Source organism: Salmo trutta, chromosome 36 (genome assembly GCF_901001165.1).
Source record: "Salmo trutta chromosome 36, fSalTru1.1, whole genome shotgun sequence".
In the NCBI taxonomy this organism is placed as follows: domain Eukaryota; kingdom Metazoa; phylum Chordata; class Actinopteri; order Salmoniformes; family Salmonidae; genus Salmo; species Salmo trutta.
Window position 1 is genome coordinate 10,115,471 of NC_042992.1, and position 9,316 is coordinate 10,124,786.

General features: G+C 44.7%; 1 long non-coding RNA gene across 1 annotated transcript; it reads right to left on the minus strand.

Annotated features, from left to right (window-relative positions):
* Positions 1-5,903: 5,903 nt before the first annotated feature.
* On the minus strand, positions 5,904-6,693 carry LOC115175370 (uncharacterized). The gene is made up of 2 exons (XR_003872031.1): positions 6,126-6,693; positions 5,904-6,069 (listed from the first exon to the last, which is right to left on the minus strand). It is a non-coding gene; the product is annotated as an uncharacterized LOC115175370 (long non-coding RNA).
* Between the last annotated feature and the right edge of the window lie 2,623 nt (positions 6,694-9,316).

Below are 9,316 nucleotides of genomic sequence, written 5' to 3' on the forward strand. Positions count from 1 at the left end.
CTTAGTTCTATGTCTGTTGAGTTCAGGATACAAACATTTATAGCTTTATGTCTGTCTGACTGTCTGCCTGTCTGACTGTCTGAGTCTGTCTGAGTTTGTTTGTCTGTCTGACTGTCTGAGTCTGTCTGTCTGACTGCCTGAGTCTGTCTGACTGTCTGATTGTCTGTCTGATTGTCTGTCTGACAGTCTGTCTGTCTGAGTCTGTCTGTCTGACTGTCTGATTGTCTGAGTCTGTCTGACTGTCTGTCTGACTGTCTGAGTCTGTCTGACTGTCTTATTGTCTGACTGTCTATCACTCTGGTTTGTGTTTGTTTACTTGTTTGTATTTGTATGTTTACTATAGTTGTGTGTGAGGCTTGGTGTCACCTGATCCAGTGTCAGTTCAGTTGCCCTCGAGGGCCTGAAAGGTACACTACCAACTACACTAGTACCGTTTGTTCCAACCTTGACTTGTACACAACACAAACAATAACTGCAGCCCTAGAAAGCAGCATCTGATAGATATTACTGCACTGTCGGAGCTAGAAAAACAAGCATTTCGCTACACCCACAATAACATTTGCTAAACATGTGTATGTCACCAATAAAATTTGATTTGATTTCAGACAGTGATGTCCAGATATAAAGAATCAGGGATATGATGTCCTTATTTGGACAGATAATCAGTGAAAGATTGCACATTTTCAATACAGATGCATATTCAGCATACTATATCCTGTCACCTGTCATATCCTTCTATTTCTATGCCAGTTGTTCTGCTTTCTGCTCCCAGTATGAGCTACTGTAGACTGGAGTGGTTTTGAAGTGGGTAAATGGGTGAGATCACCGTAGCTAGAAGGCTCCTGAGTGGTGCAGCAGTCTAAGGCCCTGCTCCTCAGTGCTAGAGGTGTCACTACAGACACCCTGGTTTGAATCCAGGCTGTATCACAACTGGCTGTGATTGGGAGTCCCATAGGGCGGCGCACAATTTGCCCAGTGTCGTCCGGTGTAGGCTGTCATTGTAAATAAGAATGTGTTCTTAAATGACCTGGCATAATTCCCAGAGCAACCTATACCTGGCAAGTTCACAGAGCAGCCTATGCCATCCAAGATGGTATAGCAGTCAGACGTTCTTTATCCTCGTCTTGTCGTGTCCCGTGTATATATATATTTACGTCTTTTCTTCGCAAATCTTTTTATATATATTTTTTCTAAAAACTCAACTTCAAAACACTCTCTTGCAACCCGCCTCATCAATTTAAAAAAAAATATATTATTTACCTCAAATCTGAAATCCTCAACAGAAGCTAGCCAGAAGTTAGCCAGTTCACTAGCTAACGTTAGAATTCAGCTAACCATGGTTGGCGGTCATCAGCTATCCCTTAGCTCGAAAAGCTTTTTTGAACAACGCGATTCAGACCAGAGCATACCGGACCTATTTTCTCTCCATATCCCCGGATTTCTACCGCAAGCTCTGGACATTTGCACCTGGATCTTGCAGCTAGCTAGCTGCTATCCGAGTGACTATTGGCTAACGTCGGTCCCGGAGCTAACATCAATTATTCCGGAGCTAGCCAGCTGAAGAGTTCCATCAGCCACTCCTGGGCAACAATCACCTATCCGGACCCGTTTTACTGTCGATGCGGAGCCCCATCGGGCCTTCATGACTGGACTACCGACGTTATCTGCCCGAGGGAGTTATCCAAGTGGCCCCTCCATCGCGACGTAACCTGAATGCCCATCTGCGGCCAGCTAATCGTTAGCTGTCTTATCGGCTGCTATCTTTATAGGTCTATCGGCCATTTTCATGGGCCACTATAACTATAACTATTTTTGCTAATTGGTTTGGTCCCCTCTACCACACGGAACCCCACTAATCTACCGATGGAAACGCACGAGGTGGCTAATAAGACCATCTTCTGCCAACTTGCTACCCATGGCCCGGCTAGCTGTCTGAATCGCCGTGATAGCAACTGACCTCACTACTCATTGGACCCTTTTGATCACCTGGCTAAGCATGCCTCTCCTTAATGTCAATATGCCTTGTCCATTGCTGTTCTGGTTAGTGTTTATTGGCTTATTTCAGTGTAGAGCCTATAGCCCTGCTCATTATACCTTATCCAACCTCTCAGTTCCACCACCCACACATGCAATGACATCACCTGGTTTCAATGATGTTTCTAGAGACAATATCTCTCTCATCATCATCACTCAATGCCTAGGTTTACCTCCACTGTATTCACATCCCACCATACCTTTGTCTGTACATTATACCTTGAAGCTATTTTATCGCCCCTAGAAACCTGCTCCTTTTACTCTCTGTTCCAGACGTCCCAGATGACCAATTCTCATAGCTTTTAGCCGTACCCTTATCCTTCTCCTCCTCTGTTCCTCTGGCGATGTAGAGGTGAATCCAGCCGTGCCTAGCTTCACTCCTATTCCCCAGGCGCTCTCTTTTGATGACCTCTGTAACCGTAATAGCCTTGGTTTCATGCATGTTAACATTAGAAGCCTCCTCCCTAAGTTTGTTTTATTCACGGCTTTAGCACACTCTGCCAACCCGGATGTCCTAGCCGTGTCTGAATCCTGGCTTAGGAAGACCACCAAAAACTCTGAAATCTCCATCCCTAACTACAACATTTTCAGACAAGATAGAACGGCCAAAGGGGGTGGTGTTGCAATCTACTGCAGAGATAGCCTGCAGAGTTCTGTCCTACTATCCAGGTCTGTACCCAAACAATTTGAACTTCTACTTTTAAAAATCCATCTCTCTAAAAACAAGTCTCTCACCGTTGCTGCCTGTAATAGACCACCTTCTGCCCCCAGCTGTGCTCTGGACACCATATGTGAACTGATTGCCCCCCATCTATCTTCAGAGCTCGTGCTGCTAGGTGACCGAAACTGGGACATGCTTAACACCCCAGCCACCCTACAATCTAAGCTTGATGCCCTCAATATCACACAAATGATCAATGAACCTACCAGGTACCACCCCAAAGCCGTAAACTCGGGCACCCTCATAGATATCATCCTAACCAACTTGCCCTCTAAATACACCTCTGCTGTTTTCAACCAAGATCTCAGCGATCACTGCCTCATTGCCTGCATCCGTAATGGGTCAGCGGTCAAACGACCTCCACTCATCACTGTCAAATGCTCCCTGAAACACTTCAGCGAGCAGGCCTTTCTAATCGACCTGGCCCGGGTATCATGGAAGGATATTGACCTCATCCCTTCAGTAGAGTATGCCTGTTTTTTTGTTAAAATGCCTTCCTCACCATCTTAAATAAGCATGCCCCATTAAAGAAATTTAGAACCAGGAACAGATATAGCCCTTGGTTCTCTCCAGACCTGACTGCCTTTAACCAACACAAAAACATCCTGTGGCATTCTGCATTAGCATCGAACAGCCCCCGTGATATGCAACTTTTTAGGGAAGTTAGAAACCAATATACACAGGCAGTTAGAAAAGCCAAGGCTAGCTTTTTCAAGCAGAAATTTACTTCCTGCAACACAAACTCAAAAAAGTTCTAGGACACTGTGAAGTCCTTGAAAAATAAGAGCACCTCCTCCCAGCTGCCCACTGCACTGAGGATAGGAAACTCTATCACCACCGATAAATCCACTATAATTGAGAATTTCAATAAGCATTTTTCTACGGCTGGCCATGCTTTCCACCTGGCTACCCATGCCCCGGTCAACAGCACTGCACCCCCCACAGCTACTCGGCCAAGCCTTCCCCATTTCTCCTTCTCCCAAATCCAGTCAGCTGATGTTCTGAAAGAGCTGCAAAATCTGGACCCCTACAAATCAGCCGGGCTAGACAATCTGGACCCTTTCTTTCTAAAATTATTTGCCGAAATTGTTGCAACCCCTATTACTAGCCTGTTCAACCTCTCTTTTGTGTCATCTGACATTCCCAAAAATTGGAAAGCAGCTGCGGTCATCCCCCTCTTCAAAGGGGGGGACACTCTTGACCCAAACTGCTACAGACCTATATCTATCCTACCCTGCCTTTCTAAAGTCTTTCGAAAGCCAAGTTAACAAACAGATTACCGACCATTTCGAATCCCACCGCACCTTCTCCGCTATGCAATCTGGTTTCAGAATTGGTCATGGGTGCACCTCAGCCACGCTCAAGGTCCTAAACGATATCTTAACCGCCATCGATACGTAACAATACTGTGCAGCCGTATTCATTAGCCTCGCCAAGGATTTCGACTCTGTCAATCACCACATCCTCATCGGCAGACTCAATAGCCTTGGTTTCTCAAATGATTGCCTCGACTGGTTCACCAACTACTTCTCTGATAGAGTTCAGTGTGTCAAATCGGAGGGCCTGTTGTCCGGACCTCTGGCAGTCTCTATGGGGGTGCCACAGGGTTCAATTCTTGGGCCGACTCTTTTCTCTGTATACATCAATGTCGCTCTTGCTGCTAATGAGTCTCTGATCCACCTCTACACAGACGGCACCATTCTGTATATCTCTGGCCCTTCTTTGTACACTGTGTTAACTACCCTCAGACGAGCTTCAATGCCATACAACTCTCCTTCCGTGGCCTCCAACTGCTCTAAAATACAAGTAAAACTAAATGCATGCTCTTCAACCAATCGCTGCCTGCACCTGCCCGCCCGTCCAGCATCACTACTCAGGACGGTTCTGACTTAGAATATGTGGACAACTACAAATACCTAGGTGTCTGGTTAGACTGTAAGCTCTCCTTCCAGACTCACATCAAACATCTCCAATCCAAAGTTAAATCTAGAATTGGCTTCTTATTTCGCAACAAAGCATCTTTCACTCATGCTGCCAAACATACCCTCGTAAAACTGACCATCCTACCGATCCTCGACTTCGGCGATGTCATTTACAAAATAGCCTCCAATACCCTACTCAATAAATTGGATGCAGTCTATCACAGTGCCATCCGTTTTGTCACCAATGCCCCATATACTACCCACCACTGTGACCTGTACGCTCTCGTTGGCTGGCCCTCGCTTCATACTTGTCGCCAAACCCACTGGCTCCAGGTCATCTACAATATCCTGCTAGGTAAAGTTCCCCCTTATCCCAGCTCGCTGGTCACCATAGCAGCACACACCTGTAGCACGCGCTCCAGCAGGTATATCTCTCTGGTCACCCCCAAAGCCAATTCCTCCTTCGGCCGCCTCTCCTTCCAGTTCTCTGCTGCCAATGACTGGAACGAACTACAAAAATCTCTAAAACTGGAAACACTTATCTCCCTCACTAGCTTTAAGCACCAGCTGTCAGAGCAGCTCACAGATTACTGCACCTGTACATAGCCCCATTGGGGCTGCAGTGTAGCCAAGTGTTTAGAGTGTTGGACCAGTAACTGAAAGGTTGCAAGTTCAAATCCCTGAGCTGACAAGGTACAAATCTGTTGTTCTGCCCCTGAACAAGGCTGTTAACCCACTGTTCCTAAGCCATCATTGAAAATAAGAATTTGTTTGCAACTTTTTAAGGTATAAGGGGCAGTATTTTCATTTTCGGATGAAAAGCGTGCCCAGAGTAAACTGCCTAACACTCGGGCCCAGAGTCAAATATGTGCATATTATTAGTAGATTTGGATAGAAAACACTCTGAAGTTTCTAAATCTGTTTGAATGATGTCTGTGAGTATAACTGAACTCATATGTCAGGCAAAAACCTGAGAAAAATCCAACCAGGAAGTGGGAAATCTGAGAATTGTTCTTCTTTTGAATCCCGATTGAAACTACAGTGTCTGTGGGGTCACGTTGCACTTCCTAAGGCTTCGATTGGCTGTCAACAGCCTTTAGAAACGTGTTTCATCCTTCTCCTGTTACTAGGCAGAAAATAGGAGCTCAGTCAATGAGTGGACTGCCTGAGGACAAAGGGCTTGGTGATGCGCGAGCTCGCCAGTACGCCCCTCCTTCTTTTTCTTCTTGAATGAATACGCTTTTGTCCGGTTGGAATATTATCAACGTTTTATGTTAAAAAAGACCCTAAGGTCACGTCCCAAGTAGCCCATAGAAGATAACTGACTTGCCTAGTTAAATAAAGGTGAAATTAAAATAAAATACCTGGCATAATTCACAGAGCAATCTATACCTGGCATAATTCACAGATCAGCCTATACCTGGCATAATTCACAGAGCAGCCTATACCTGGCATAATTCACAGATCAGCCTATACCTGGCATAATTCACAGAGCAGCCTATACCTGGCATAATTCACAGAGCAGCCTATACCTGGCATAATTCACAGAGCAATCTATACCTGGCATAATTCACAGAGCAGCCTATACCTGGCATAATTCACAGAGCAGCCTATACCTGGCATAATTCACAGAGCAGCCTATACCTGGCATAATTCACAGAGCAGCCTATACCTGGCATAATTCACAGAGCAGCCTATACCTGGCATAATTCACAGAGCGGCCTATACCTGGCATAATTCACAGAGCAATCTATACCTGGCATAATTCACAGAGCAGCCTATACCTGGCATAATTCACAGAGCAGCCTATACCTGGCATAATTCACAGAGCAGCCTATACCTGGCATAATTCACAGAGCAGCCTATACCTGGCATAATTCACAGAGCAGCCTATACCTGGCATAATTCACAGAGCAGCCTATACCTGGCATAATTCACAGAGCAATCTATACCTGGCATAATTCACAGAGCAGCCTATACCTGGCATAATTCACAGATCAGCCTATACCTGGCATAATTATTCTATGTAATACATTAGTACAGTAGGGACAGGAATGATAGCAAGCTTCCCATCCACCCTCTGATCTTACACGTCACACACAAACTCCTCTCTCTCTCTCAAGAATATGTATATATACAGTGTTGTAAAGATGTGCAAATAGTTCTTATACAAAAGGGAAAATAAATGTATGTTTTATTTACAATGGTGTTTGCTCTTCAATGGTTGCCCTTTTCTTGTGGCAACAGGTCACAAATCTTGCTGCTGTGATGGCACACTGTGGTATTTCACCCAATAGATATGGGAGTTTATCAAAATCAGATTTGTTTTCGAATTCTTTGTGGGTCTGTGTAATCTGAGATAAATATGTGTCTCTAATATGGTCATACATTTGACAGGAGGTTAGGAAGTGCAGCTCAGTTTCCACCTCCTTTTGTGGGCAGTGTGCACATAGCCTGTCTTCTCTTGAGAGCCAGGTCTGCCTACGGCTGCCTTTCTCATTAGCAAGGCTATGCTCACTGAGTCTGTACATAGTGAAAGCGTTCCTTAATTTTGGGTCAGTCACAGTGGTCAGGTATTCTGCCACTGTGTATTCTCTGTTTAGGGCCAAATAGCATTCTAGTTTGCTCTGTTTTTTTGTAAATTCTTTCCAATGTGTCAAGTAATTAGCTTTTTGTTTTCTCATCATTTGTTTGGGTCTAATTGTGTTGCTGTCATGGGGCTCTGTGGGGCCTGTTCGTGTTTGTGAACAGAGCCCCAGGACCAGCTTGCTTAGGGGGCTCTTCTCCAGGTTCATCTCTCTGTAGGTGATGGCTTTGTTATGGAAGGTTTGCAAATTGCTTCCTTTTAGGTGGTTGTAGAATTGAATGGCTCTTTTTTGTGTTTGTCCCATTTTGTGAATTCTTGGTTGGTGAGTGGACCCCAGACCTCAAAACCATAAACGGCAATGGGGTTCTATAACTGATTGAAGCATTTTTGGCCAGATCCTAATTGGTATGTCAAATTTTGTTCCTTTTGATGGCATAAAAGTCCTTTCTTGCCTTGTCTCTCAGATCGTTCACAGCTTTGTGGAAGTTACCTGTGGTGCTGGTGTTTAGGCCAAGGTATGTATAGTTTTTTGTGTGCTCTAGGGCAACGGTGTCTAGATAGAATTTGTATTTGTTGTCCTGGCAACTGGACTTTTTTTGGAACACCATTATTTGTGTCTTACTGAGATTTAGTGTCAGGGCCCAGGTCTGACAGAATCTGTGTAGAAGATCTAGGTGCTGCTGTAGGCCCTCCTTGGTTTGGAACAGAAGCACCAGATCATCAGCAAACAGTAGGGTTAGGCCAGGTGCTGCAGACTGTTCTAGTACCCTCGCCAATTCCCCCCTCTCTCTCTCTCTCTCTCTCTCTCTCTCTCTCTCTCCCTCTCTCTCTCTCTCCATTTCTCACTCCCTCTCCCCCACCTCTCTCTCTCTCTCTGCGAATTTCAGCTTCTCTCACAGAATGAAAAGTCTTCTCCCTCTCTGAGGCCTGGCTCCCACATGCTGGGCGAGGTCCATCTGGAAGAGGTCCATATTCCTCAGTGAATTTCATAAAAAAATAAAATGTTTTTAAACATTTAAAAAGTTATCCTTTTTAAATAAAACTATACTAAAAATAATCACGTCACCAGATAATTGATTAAAACACTGTTTAGCAATGCAGTTCTACAGTAGCCTCAACAGCAATCTGTAGGGTAGCACCGCGGTGTAGCCATAGGACAGCTAGTTTCCGTCCTCCTCTGGGTACATTGACGTCAATACAAAACCTAGGAGGCTCATGGTTCTCATCCCCCTTCCATAGACTTACACAGTAATTATGACAACTTCCGGAGGACGTCCTCCAACCTATCAGAGCTCTTGCAGCATGAACTGACATGTTGTCCACCCAATCAAAGGATCAGAGAATGAATCTAGTACTGAAAGCATAAAATACAACTAGCTAGCACTGCAGTGCATAAATGTGGTGAGTAGTTGACTCAAAGAGAGAGAAAGACAATAGTTGAACAGTTATGAACAAATTCATTTCATCCAAAATGAAGGAGAAGCAAGAGAAAGAGAGAGAGACAGAGATTGTCTTTTTTTTCACTTACAGTTTCACTTACTTAGCTAGCAAATGCAGCTAGCTAGTTTAGCCTACTGAAATACCCTTTCTCAAACAGGGGGATGCCAGCTGGCTATGACTATCCAACACAACACTGGAACTCTTCCAAGTCAATGTATTGTCACCGGGGCCCGCTGGTGTAACTGCTTACTGACTGTACACTGTAACGTTACTGCATGATTGTAGCGGGTTTACTAACACGTTACTTCTATTAGCTATGACGTTACTTTAGCTGGTTTGGTGACAACGATGTAGGCTGTGTGTAGTGGTTTGGTCACATACAGCTGACGTGTTGTGCATTGAAGTCCATAAGAGAAGGGAAGAGGTGAGAGGAGGAGAGCGCGAGAAGGAATACAACGTGGCTGTTTGTTTACGCGTGATCAGGGGTGTATTCATTCCGCTCATTCTCATTCTGTTGATAAGCGTTTCTTAAACGGAAGCAAACTGAACAAAACAGGGATAAACATACTTGAATTTGCCCAATAGAAACTCTTGTTTGCAACTGTTGGACTA